The sequence below is a fragment of the Pteropus alecto genome, unplaced genomic scaffold (genome assembly GCF_000325575.1).
Source record: "Pteropus alecto unplaced genomic scaffold, ASM32557v1 scaffold33, whole genome shotgun sequence".
NCBI lineage: Eukaryota > Metazoa > Chordata > Mammalia > Chiroptera > Pteropodidae > Pteropus > Pteropus alecto.
The window spans coordinates 3,604,169-3,617,656 of NW_006435762.1; the positions used below are offsets into that span (position 1 = coordinate 3,604,169).

At 38.0% G+C, this 13,488-nt stretch overlaps 1 protein-coding gene and 1 pseudogene across 2 annotated transcripts in view; both read right to left on the minus strand.

The window, feature by feature from the left end:
- SLC2A2 (solute carrier family 2 member 2) overlaps positions 1-2,911 on the minus strand; it is a 24,870-nt gene extending 21,959 nt beyond the window's left edge. Inside the window, exon 1 of one of the 2 annotated variants that reach the window (XM_006910833.2) lies at positions 2,818-2,911. The gene's annotated coding sequence lies outside the window, so the exon portion shown is untranslated. The remainder of the gene's footprint in view (positions 1-2,817) is intronic. The other variant, XM_006910832.2, reaches the window with a different exon arrangement.
- Positions 2,912-12,065: 9,154 nt separating this feature from the next.
- Positions 12,066-12,181, minus strand: LOC112479056 (annotated as a pseudogene).
- Between the last annotated feature and the right edge of the window lie 1,307 nt (positions 12,182-13,488).

A 13,488-nucleotide genomic window follows, 5' to 3' on the forward strand; every position in this document is an offset into this window, starting at 1 on the left:
GTGTTTCCTGATGTTTGTAGAAACAGGGTCTGTGTTTTTTTGCTGGTAGTACAGCAAGGGCCACTCCCAGCTCTAGAGGCCAACACGTTCCTTGAGTAGTGGTGCTTTTCCTCCGTCTTCTTAGCCAGGAATGGGGAGGCCAAGTGTTCATTTTACATCTAAGTTCTTCCTTTTAAAGAATTTGTGGAATTTAACTTGGCCCATCTGGATATTTTAGGAAAATCTCCCATTTCAAAGTCTGTAACTATAATGACATTTATAAATCATATAACCAGTAAATATAAAGTTATAAAAACCTGTGAATAGGTTACCTTTTGCCATGTAAGGTAACCTATTCAGAGGTTCCAGAGATGAGGTTATGGACACTTTTGCAGGCCCATTATTCTGCCCACCACACTACTCATGACAGTGCCATTAGTATCCCTATTTTATAGGTAGCTAGACTAGGTTATAGTCTCACAGCCACTAACTTGTAGAATAATGTTTTAGATCCAGAGCCTATGCCTGTAATTACTTGGTTATTTTGCATTTCTCAGTGGTCAGAAACAGACATTCAAAAGTCAAGCACATCTGAAAATCTAGGATCATAATCTTTCTAATTAAAAAAAGAAAAATCCAGGAGTGCCCATATTCATAGAACTTACCAAATGTGATGCTGGAGCCAAGTCACCAAACACCCACTAATTCTAAGTGCATTTTTCCTACCACTCACCACACAAATCCCCTCCTTCCTCACTTACCCGTAAAAATCTTTTATGAGGTCTCTGGACAAAAATCCCACAGGGTGATGGCGTTCAACTACTTATCCATAGCTCAGCTGAAGAAGAACCTTGGGGTCCTCCCACCACGAAGCCTAGGGGCAGGTTTTTCTCCCCTAGGCTTTTATCCTTGCATCTCCTTTTTTTCCTGTGGCAGAGTCTCCAAGCAGCCTTAGTGACTGCACCGATCACTCTATCTCTGGGCTTCTGCTCTCTGCTGGCTCTCTCTTCCCGCCTCCACCAGACAAGAATATAGTACCTTTCTTTTTATTTTAAGAGTCCAACCAGTGACAATGCCAATGGTGAGCAGCGGTGCTACAGAGATGGAAGATGGGGTAAAGGTGGTGACTGCAGCAGATTCGATCCCCCGTAATCTCGTGCTTCTCCCACTTTTTTCAAAGTCTGGGTGGATTTACAAAACTGAAACATTGTGCTTTACATCAGTTCTTGTTCTTTCTGGGTTCTGTTACTAGGCAATTCCTTAGTTCTCAAGAAAATTCTATAGCACAATTTCGAAATCTCCCTAAGGGAATTTAACTATAGTCTTAAATGAAGCTTAAGCATCTGCTATATGCCAGGCACTGTGAAGCACATTGCCTTTCATTTTGCATTATCTTCTAAACTTCAGTTATTTGAACACTACCTTCATGATTTTTGCTAAATCTATATACCATTTCTATAGTTATTCACTTAATATTTATTTTTATATTATCTTCAAAGTTCTAACTGCTTTAGCTTTATCCTAGGCTATAATTGAGAATCACAATGTCTTAATTATTCTCTAAATATACATTATATGAATATGAATACATAACCATTAACATTAAGATGTTTGTCACTTGAGTCTCTCTAATATTATCTCATTTAATTACTCCTAGAATGTAAAGAACTATTATAATCTCTCTATACCCCGTATTATATCCTTATGTTATATCCCAATACGTTCTTATTTTGTTGCAATATAGAAAACTGAAGCTCAGTTAAATAAATTAACACTGGTCTCAGAGCAGGTAAGTAGCATCACCACACCCCAAATCTAAACCTGGCTGACTGCAAAAACCCCTGCTCCTTGCCTTGTCACTCACTGACATGAAAGAATGCTTAGCAGAGTAAGTTATACTGGATCAGAGGTCCTACTGTAACAGGGTGATAGATTTATCTACTTGTATGATTGTGTGTAGAGGTTGGTGCATTTAATGAGGGGAAACTCATAAGGGAGCAACAGTACTATACTCTTTATTTTCAAGTTTTTATTTTGAGAAGTGTTGTATCTACAGAGAAGTTGAAAGAGTAATGCAGTGAACACTTCATAACCTTCACCTGTGTTTACCAATGGTTAACATTTACCACATTTGGATAACTCTCATTGTGTGCGTTTGTGTATGTGTGTATGTGTGTGTGTTGTTGTGACTGAATCATTTCAAAATTAGTTGAAGATATTGGTGTCGCTTCAACTCCTAAATACTTCAGCATGTACTCACTAAGAACAATGACATTCTCCTACATAATTACAATACCATTATCATATCTAAGAATGTAATAGATATATGAATATTATTATGTAACATACAGCCTATTTTCAAAATTTCTCAATTGTCTCCACATTGTCCTTTAGAGCTGTCTTCTACCTTCCACCACCTAAGATCAATTGTTGCATCCGTTTGTCAGTTCCTCTTAGTTTTCTTTAACCTAGTATAGATTTTCTACCTCTTGTTTTTCATACATTGACATTTTTGAAAATTTTAGACCAGTTTTCATGATTGGTCAGACTGGGTTAATATGACTTTTTTTTTTGCATATTCCTTCAGTAATGTGGGTATGCAGAATTAATTAAGACAATGTTACATAAGACTAGTCAGAAAACAGCAAATATTCTTAAAATTCTAATTACTAAAAATGATTTTTAAGAAGCCAAATGAACTATCGGTTGGCCAAGAGAAGTGGCTTTGATCTGTGGTAGCTACACCCAACATCCCCCACATCCTCTATATGCTCACCGACTTGAATGAATTCATCTATTCATTTCCTCAAAGCTGATTCAAAATGAACATAATGCTACTTTACCTGATCTGTCATTTTATGGGTTGGGAGTCCTCTTCTTAATCCCAGGTCCTGTAGTGAGTGTGGCACATCCAGCTGGCCAGCTCCTGCCTATCTTTCTCCAGCTTTCCAAGACTAGTTATACATTAGAGGAGGAGGAGCAAGGCAAGGAAGGAGTGGACCTAAAAGTCCAAGTCTAATCTTAGCGGACGCTATTGATGGAAATTTAATCAATAAATGCTTTGCCTCAGGAGACCTGTGGCTTCCATACCTTTGCTCCACCAGGAGAGAAAATAGGAGCAGGTCCCTTACTCATAAGGTATAAACCAGAGGCAGCTACATTTTAAAGTGTGGCAGTAACAGGGAACAGGTGAAAAGCAGAGGAGATGTACTGGGCTGTCATGTAATGTTGTGGGGACAAACGACAAAGACAGAGGCATGGGAGGCACACTGCACTCTGCCCTGCAGAGAACCAGTACTGTGGTGTTTATGCTTCAGATCCAGGCTGTGTGGCCAGAGGCCATTGTAGGTTTGAGTTGTTACCTGAATGAACTTTGGAGAGTTATGAACCTAGGTTTGAATCTCAACAGTTTACGACTGGTGGTGTGAACTTAAGCCAGTGTCTCACTGTGACTTTTCTGCGCTTTTGTTTTTTTACCTGATAAAATGAAAAGAACAGAATACACACTTTATTTTATTGGATGAATTAAATGTGATAATATGAGTGTTTACTATAGTGAATAATAAGTGCTCAGCAAATGGTGGTGTCATTGTTTTTACTATTATTATTATTGGTTCTGTGTATGTCAAGAGGCATTTGTTGGAGGCAATAGCATACGGTACTCAAATTAACCTTTGCATGTGGCTTGAGCTTGTGCCCTCTGTGTATTCTCTGTGATAGCCAATCCCTGTGGGGGGGCCCAGGCCATATCAAAATTGATTTAGCTTGAACTGTGCTTGGCAACTAGTGTCACTGGTTCCACTGAGGCTCAACTGAAACCAGTTCCCAACAGAGGAGATGTCATGGACAGCAGCAAAAACGAGGAGTTGTTAAAAAGAAACAGAAGTTGATGCAGTGAAGAAGTTTCAGCAGATTTCATCTGTCTTTTATTTCACCACCCTCTTTTTATTTCAATCACCTCTGCAAGAAAACACACCTGAATAAATATTAACAATTCAAACCACAGAGTTTTAGTGAGCCCAGCACAGTCCCAGGCTCAGAAATACATGAGATAAATGACACTAAGGCGCTGCTAATGTATAATGAGAGACGAATACAAACGCAAACACGCAATAAATAATTTCTCAGTGGAAAAGCATGAACGAAGATTATTAGCAACTATAGTTAATCTTTATTGAGTTCTTGCTTGGTACCAGGTGCTGCTCTTAGTACTTTACATGGATTAACTTGTTCAATTACAACATAAGGAACTCACTGTTGTAGAGTCAACCTTTGGGGGGCAGCTTTGAAACCAGACCCTAGGGTGCACAGGTAGCCACTGACATTAGACATTGGTGCATAGCTGGCTCCTGGCTTTCTGCCGGTGATGCGCACGCCCTATTGTCAGAGCGTCCAATAATCAGAAGAGGATTCCTCAGCAATCAATTTCCAGTGACATGACACTGCAGAAGCCTTTGTGCAGCTGTCAGAAATGATCATTACCTTCTGCTGTTATCAACCTTTGCTCTTTGTTTTCATTTATTTATTTTTTTTTAGGCAAGGCAACCCTTGGGTTGACCTCACAGATTGCAAGGGCCTTGTTCATCTTACAATCCCTTATTTTTTATTTTTTAAAACACCCCGACACTGCTTAGCTTCCCAGATCAAACTGGACCGGGCTTGTTCAGAGCGGTTTGGCCGTAGACGACCTTTGCTCTTTGAATCTTCCTTTTAAGAGAGGGAATTGAATTGGCGTGCAGCTTTGAGGCCGCTTAGCTTTTTTAACTTCTTGTGCGGATCGGAGACGCGCACAAGCGCGCGCGCAGGGAGCTGTTCTCCGTACTGAAGCGGGTCCGGCCCCTCGCTAACCCGGGATGCGCGTACTTGAGCCTCCCAGACCAGCTTCTCTGGGTTAGCCAAGGCCGCTCTTACTCACTTTTTGCTGAGAAATGAATAATTTCTGCACCATTTAGGGATGGGCTGAAACCTTATCTCCGGGGTCGGGGCGGAGTGAGTGCGTCGGTGGATTTAACCCTGGGGGAACTGATAATTCCGCTTCGGCGTCTCCTGTTGAGTTTGCCTTAGCGCCCACCAGAGGAGCTGCGGGACCGACTGCACGGAGGCGTCTTGGTGCTTCCCTGGCTGTGAGATAAAGGCAGGCTCTTTGCGCTTTGCTCTTGGGATGGGGGCCACTCAATGACGTGCGGAGTGAAACCAGCTCTGAGTGGTTGTTCTTTAGGGTTCACACTTTAAATCTTTCAGTTCACATTCTGATTATATCTGAATTAATTTAATTTTCGTAGTAGATACCAATAGCTCTAGGTGGCGAGTTTCCAAAGACAGAAAAGAGCGCCCCCTCCTTTTTCATTATTATCCTTTCTTTCAGTAAAATGAAAGTTTAGGTTACGTCTATAAATGGGAAGAAAGAAAACCAGTTGTTTCAGCAAGCTGCATCCCTCTCTGACTGGGTCAGGTATGGGGAAGTGCAAAGGCTTCTCCGGGAAACCAAATTAAAATGAGTTCAAACTGGGCCAAGCCAGAAACTCGAGAGGGTGTTGGAAAGTCCTAGTCCCTGAAGGAGGCCAGTATATTTTAAGATTCCTGAGCCACCTTTGTGCCCATTGCAGCCGGCCTCTTCTCATCCCCTCCACAGATCCCTCTCTGGTCCAAGCCACCAATATTTCCTTAGTGTGATTGCACAACCTCCTACGTGGCCTTTCTTCCCCCATTCTTGCTCTACAGCCCCCTTTCCACGGAGCAGCCAACACTGACTTAAAAATTAAACCAGACCAAACACCCCTTGCTTAAAAGTCTCCAAAGACTTCCCAGTCACCCTCAGAAGGAAACCCATGTTCCTCACCATGGCTTGAGAGGCCAGCTTGAGGTAGTCTTCCCTGACCCTGACACCTCTCCCACAACTTGCTTCCTCCTCCTCTGGGCTCAGCCACCCTGGACTCAAATACAGTGGTATCTCATATACCCTTTACCCAGTTTCCTTTAATGTAAGATCTTATAAGACTGTAGTACCATACCACAGCCAGGATGTTGATATCAATACAGTCAAGATAAAAACATTCCCATCTCCATAACCTTGTGTTGCCCTTTTATAGCTACACCTACTTCTCTCTTAATCTTACTGAGTCCTAAACTGTGGCAACCACTGATTTGTTCGGTTCTATGATTTCATTATTTCAAGAACGTTATAAAAACGAATTTGTTAGTATGTTTATTAGTCAGGGTTCTCCAGAGAAACAGAACCAATAGGTTGTGTGTGTGTTGTATGTGTATATATTGTGTATGTGTGTATATGTGTATATATATACACACATACACAACCTCTGTCTATCTATCATCTATCTATCATCTGTAGAGACTGATTTATTTTAAAGAATTGCCTCGCACAATTGTGGCGATATGGTGAGATCAAAATCTGGTTGAGGAGTTCAGTTCAAGTCCAAAGAGTTCAGTTCAAGTCCAAAGGAAGCAGGAGAATTCGTCCTTGCTCAGGGGAAGTCAACCTTTGTTTTATCAAACTGTTAGCTGATTGGATGACTCACCACATTCTGGAAGTTAATATGCATTACTCAAAGTCCACTGATTTAAATGTAAAGCTCATCCAAAACACTCTCACAGAAACATCCACAATAATGTTTGACCAAATATTTGGGTACCGTGGCCCTGCTAAGTTGACAAGTCAAACTAATCACAGCATGTAACCTTTGAGATTGGCTTTTTTTACTTAGTATGATTCCCTCAAGATACATCCAAGTTGTTTCGTGTATCAATAGTTTGTTGGTTTTTTTGCTGAGTAGTATGGATGTACCACAGTTTGTTTAACCTTTTGCCTTTAAAGAGCATCTGTGCCCTTTCCAGTTTGGGCTATTCCAAATAAAACTTCTATACACATTTTTGTTAAAAACAAACAAACAAACAAAAAAAACCTTTTTGTGTGAACCTAGGTCTTCTTTTCTCTAGAATAAATGTCCATAAGTGCAGCTACTGGGTCATATGGTATTACATGTTTAGCTTTTAAGAAACTTCCATTTTATATTCCTACCAGCTATGTATGAGTGATCCAGTTTCTCTACATCCTCATAATGTGATGTTGTCATAATTTTTTATTTCAGCCATTCTGAAAGGTATGTAGTGATATCTCATTGTGATTTTATTTTTTCATTTATTTAATGATTAATGATTTTGAACATATTATTTGCTCATTTGACATCTGTATATCTTTTTTGGTGAAATGTCTCTTCATGTCTTTTTCTCATTTTCTAATTGAATTATTGTTTTGTGTGTGTGTGTGTGTGTGTGTGTGTGTGTGTGTGTGTGTGAAATTTAGACAGTTCTTTATATATTTTAGATACTAATTCTTTGTTGGATACATAGTTGGCAAATATTTTCTCCCACTCTCTAGTTTGCCTTTTCATCCTCTTAAGATCTTTCACAGAGCAAAATATTTTAATTTTGGTAAATCCAATATATCAATTTTTCTTTTTATAGATTGTGTTTTTGGTGTCAGGTGTAACTTTTTGCCTAGCCCTAGATCCTGAAGATTTTCTTCTATGTTATATTTTTTTCTAAAAGTATTATGTTTTACATTTTATATTTAAGTCTGCAGTTCATTCTGTGGTTGGTGATTTGTTTTTGTTCGTTTGTTTGCTTATTTCATTTTGTTTTGTTTCTATAAAATGTGAGACCTAAATTGTGGTTCATTTTTTGGCCTGTTGGATGGATGTCCAGCACCATTTGTTGAAAAGGCTATCCTTCCTCCATTGAATTGCTTCAGCACCTTTGTCAAAAAATAAGTTGGGCATATTTAAGTGAGTCTATATCTGGGTTTTCTATTCTGTTTCATTGATGTATGTGTCTATCCCACTACTGATACCACAGTCTTGATTACTACAGCCAGATAAGTCTTAAATTCAGGTAGACTGAGTCCTCCCACTTTATTCTTCTTTCTGGAAATTTTATTTCCTTTAATTTCCACTTAAAATTTAGAATAATCTTGTATATATCTAGAAAAACACCTTGCTGGGATTTTGATGGGAATTACATTAAGCCTGTGTATCAATTTGAGGAGAAGAGACATCTTTACTATGTTGAGTCTTCCAATCCATGAACATGCTCTTCATTTATTCAGATCTTCTTTGGTTTCTTTATCTGTATTTTTAATTTTCAGCATACAAATCTTATACATGATTTGCTAGATTTAAATTTAACTCTTTCATTTTTCATTGTTAATTTTAGTGTCCACATGTTCATTGCTAGAATATAGAGGTATAATTAATTGAGTTTTGAGTGTTCATCATATATTCTAAAACCTTGCTGAACTCACTTATTATTTCTAGTTTTTGGTAGATTCCTTGGGGTTTACTATGTAGACAATCATGTCATCTGAAAATAGGGAGAGTTTTATTTGTTACATTCTGATCTATATGCCTTTTATTCCCTTTTATTGCCTTATGACACTGACAACAACTTCTAGCACTGTGTTGAGTAAGAGTCATGTAAGTGGATATCCTTGCCTTGTTCTCAATGATAGAAGAAAGCTTTAATCTTTGACAATAAGTATAATATTTGTTGTTGGTTTTCTGTAGATGCTCTTTATCAAGTTGAGGAAGTTCCCCCTCCAAATCTATTTTTCTAAGAGTTTTTTTGTTGTTGTTAAGTCATGAATGGGTATTTTTGTCAAATGCTTTTTTGTATCAATTGATATGATCATGTGATGTTTCTCTAGCTTGTTAATATGGTGGATTACACCGACTGATTTTGAATATCGAACCAGACTTGTTTCTCTGGAATAGGCTCATGGTGTATAATACTTTTTATAGTTGCTGAATTCTATTTATTAGTATTTTGTTAAGAATTTTTGTGTCAATATTCAAGAGGGAGATTAGTCTAGAGTTTTCGTTTTTGTTTTTTGGTAGTATCTTTGTCTGGTTTTAGTATCAAGGTAATATTAGCTTCATAAGATGAATTTAGAAGTTGTCTCTTCAGGTTTTTGGAAGGGATTGTGTAAAATTGGTGTTTGGTAGGATTCTCCAGTGAAACAATCTGAATCTAGAGATTTATTTTTTTGTTATTGTTGTTGTGGGGGGATGTTAAATTATGAGTTCAATTTCCTTAATGGTTACAAGACTATTCAAATTATCTATTTCCTATTGGAGGAGTTTTAGTAGTTTGTGTTTTTTGAAGAAGCAATGCAATTTGTCACATTTATATGTATAAGGTCTATCCTAGTTTTCCCTCATTGTTCTTTTTATGTCTGCAGGGTTTATAGTGATATACCCTATTTTATTCCTGATATAGATAACTTGTGTCTTGTATTTTTTTTCGTCAGTCTTGTTAAAGGTGTAAATTTCATTGATTTTTTTTTTTTTTCTGTCAAAGAACAGATCTTTGTTTCATTGATTTTCTCTATTGTTTTTCTGTTTCTGATTTTATTGATTTCTGCTTTTATCTTTATTGTTCTTTCTGCTTACTTCGGGTTTATTCTGCTATTCTTTTTCTATGTTCTTGAGATGAGATATTAACTGATTGATTTAATACTTTTTTCCCTTTCTAATGTATGCATTTAGATGTATAATGTATAATTTTCCTTCTCAGCATTCTTTAACAATGCCTCACAAATTTTGACGTGTATTTCAATTTTCATTCAGTTCAATGCATTTTTTATTTCTCTTGATACTTCCTCTTTGATCATGGATTATTTTAGAAGTATATTATTTAGTTTCCAAGTATTCAGGGGTTTTTCTTTTCTTTTCTTTTCTTTTCTTTTTTTTTGTTATTTATTTTTATATTAGTTTCACTGTGTTCAGAAAAAACACTCTGCGTGATTTAAATTCTTTTAAATTTGTTAATATTTGTTTTATAGCCAGAATATTGTCTATTTTGGTATATGTTCCATGAGCACTTGAAGAGCATATCTATTCTGCTGTTGTTGGGTATTCTATCAATTTTGATTAGAGTTTGCTGGTTAATAGTATTGTTGAGTTCTAGTTCTTTAATCTAATTGATCTACCAGTTGTGAGAGAGGGGTGTTAAAGTCTACAACTGTAATTGTGGATTTGTCTATTATTTCCCATTAAACCTACATTGATGCCTAAGGTGGTGGGGATGGGGGGAATGTTTCTCATTCATGCTAGGCTAGGGTGGGATTTTCAGCTTCCCATATGGTCTTCACTGACACCATGGAGGGAATGGCCTCATAACTGATGGTCGATAGTGAAATTCCTGTCTCTCCACTAGACTTTTTCTGACAATGCCTCAACAGGGAGAAAGAGGGGTGCTTTGTTACTTCAAGTAAAGGGGGAAGTCTAGATACCCGACATGGTTTCCAGTGATATCACTGGAGGGAAGTCTCATTACAGTGTAGATAAAAGTCCCGGCTCCCTATGTGGCCTTCTCTGATGTTGGATTCCTTGTGGAAGTCTAGGCTCCCTATTTTGTCTTTGATGGCATTGTTTGAGGTGAGGCTATAGTTTTTGTTTGTTTTTAGTGATTGGCTGGAATGAAGCAGTTATTACCCCAAAGTTGTCGGCCTTGTTAAGTTTCCCTTTTCCTTGTCCTTTGGCTAAAGAGAACAGGTTTCAGGAGGACTTTTTTTTTGTCTGCACACATTGGTATTTCTGAGTTGCTGGTTTCTTTAGTTCCAAGCCTGGGATATATGAGGCAAAGAGAAAACCCAGGGAATTCACCACTGCCATTCCTCAGGTCTTGAGGTTTCTAGCCAGCCAGCCCTCTATTCTCAGCCCTTTATATTCTTCTTGTTATTAATGTGTGTTTTATATCAAGGTCCAAGACTTTTAGTTGTACTTAGTAGGAAAAATAGGAAAAAAATATGTCTACTTCATCTTTCTGGTAGCAGAAGCTTTGTTCCACTTTTAAAAGAACTTTAGGGTAAGAAACCTAGTAAATTATAAAATAAACATATGAATAAATAAATAAAAGATGAAGTCAAACCAAATTGAAACAGACAAATAAAACTTTTATAGCACTTTTGTACTCAACATCTTCATATAAGTGTCTAATAGGTACAATCTTAATTTTATCATAATTAACCAAAATCTTTATTTCTCTCCTCTCTACCCTCAAATACCACTTACTCTTTATGTAGCTTTGGGTCTCATTATTTACTTCTATAAAACTGTTATGATAATGTTTACTTCTTGGGTTAGTCATAACCTTTAGATAATATGTATATATAAAGAGGACATGGCAAATACTGGTTGCTCAATAATAGTGATCATTATTTTTGTAGCTGCATATGGATCTTTCTTTCCAAGTCAGCTTCCATCATGCTCTCTTTCATCTTCTACACCAATGATTCTAACAACTAGTGCCTATGTACTTTGTTTCTCCCTATTACAGTGGAAAACTATGTCCCTGTTCTTCTCCAAAGTCAATGTCGTCACCTGTTCTGGCCCTGGTACCTTCTCAAGGCCTTCATTCCTTCAGCTATCCCCTTTCTCTCCTGAGAATCAAGAGAAATCATCAATTTCTCCATCTCTACTAAATCATTTACTTCATGGTGTAAAACCCATTAACCTTGCTCATCTGGGGGGAAAAAAAATCTCCCTTAGCCTCCTAGATGTTGCTACCTTTTTCTGTTTTACTTTATGGTAAAACCATTCCAAAATTGTCCTCAATTCACATTAAGTGAGCTTTTGTCCCTCACCTGAAATAGCTATTTGTGAGTTTCCCAACAACCTACATCTCCCCAAGTCTAATGGACAATTTTCTGTCTTTTGGATTACTCCCCTCTTTCTTGAAACATTTTCTTCTTTTGGCCACATGACAGCCTGATCACTTGAACTCAAGGGCCACTGCCCTTCATTTTCTGACTCCCTCCTCTTTTCCAGACTTCTAGATGGTGTTGTAGTCCAAGGCTCAGTCCTTGACTCATTTCTCTTTTTATTTATATTAGTTCTGTAGATGATCTCTGCAGATCTAATGGCTTTAAGAACTGTCTATATCAGCCTTGTTCTAGAGAATGATCTGTGATAATAAAAATGTTCATCATCTGTATTGTTCAATATAGTTGCAACTAGCCACATGTGGCTATTTAAATCTAAATTAATTTTTTAATTATTTTTTATTACTTATATCTACAGCACCTGGTCTTCCTAGGTAGTATTCCATCCAAGTACTAACCAGGCCTGACCCTGCTTAGCTTCTGAGATCAGACATCAGGCTTGTTCAGGGTGGCATGGCCATAGACCATGGACCTTGGCTCCACTGGGGTGCGAACCCAGGACCTTCTGCGTGTAAAGCAGATGTACTAACTGCTGTACTATGGAACCACGTCCTAAGTCTAAATTAATTAAAATGAAAAATTCAGTTGTTCAGTCGCACTAGTTACATTTCAAATATTTAACATCCATGTATGGCTTATAGCTATTGTAATGGACAGTACAGATGTACATCTATTTCCAGCACTGCACTTCTCTCTCTAAGGTTTGAAAAATACTCAGTATCTCCACCTAAATATCTAAGATTTTCATTCTTAAACTTGTCTTCTGTAAATGAGACTCTTACTTTCTCCACTCCCTACTCTTAAATCTACTACCGAAAAGCGTTTTCTTGTTTAGTAACTGACATCAAAAATTTACTCCAGACCAAGGATCAATTTCTGTCTTTTAGGTATTGCAGTCCAGCAGTCTCCAACATTTTTGGCACCAGGATTGGGTGCTCCTATGAGAATCTAATGCCTGATGATCTGAGGTGGAGCTGAGGCAGTGATGCTAGTGCTGGGGCGCGGCTGCAAATACAGATGAAGCTTCGCTGGCTAACCAGCTGCTCACCTCCTGCTGTGAGGCCTGGTTCCTCACAGGCTAAAGATTGGTATTGGTCCATGACCTGGGGCTTGGGGACCCCTGATGCAGCCAGTCTGTCAGAAAGCTCTGTCCACTATACCTCCCAAATATACCCTGAATCTGACCACGTCTCACCATCGCTACCACTGTCACTATACCCCAAGGAACCACTATCTCTTGCCTTGACTATTGCAATAGCCTTCTAACTACTCTCCCTGTCTCAGCTTCTGCTTCTCTGCCATTCATCGTCCTTGTAGTAGTGAGAAAGATCTTAAACAAATAATAAAATAATAAATCAGAAGACATTTCCCCTTTAAAATGCTTCAGTTGCTTTCCATTTAAGTGAGAATAAATCAAAACACCTAACCTTACCCACAAGACCTGCATGATTTGATTCCTTATTCTGTTTTTAACATTTCCACCTTCATCTTTGTTCATTTTGCTGCGGCCACCATGTTGCTTGAGCACATCAAGCTAGCTCTTCTCTGTCTGGAACTCTCTTCCCAGGAGCGATGCCTCCTTCTCATAATTTAAGTATCCACTCACCCTTATCAACCTTCCACCAAGAGGCCTCCCTGACTACCTTTGCTAAAATAGCACTTTGCCTTCCGTGACTTAATATAATTACCATATTATGACTTATTCATTGCATTTATTAATACCTAAAATCATCTTATTTATTTGTTTACATGTTTACTTTTGGTCTTTCCCT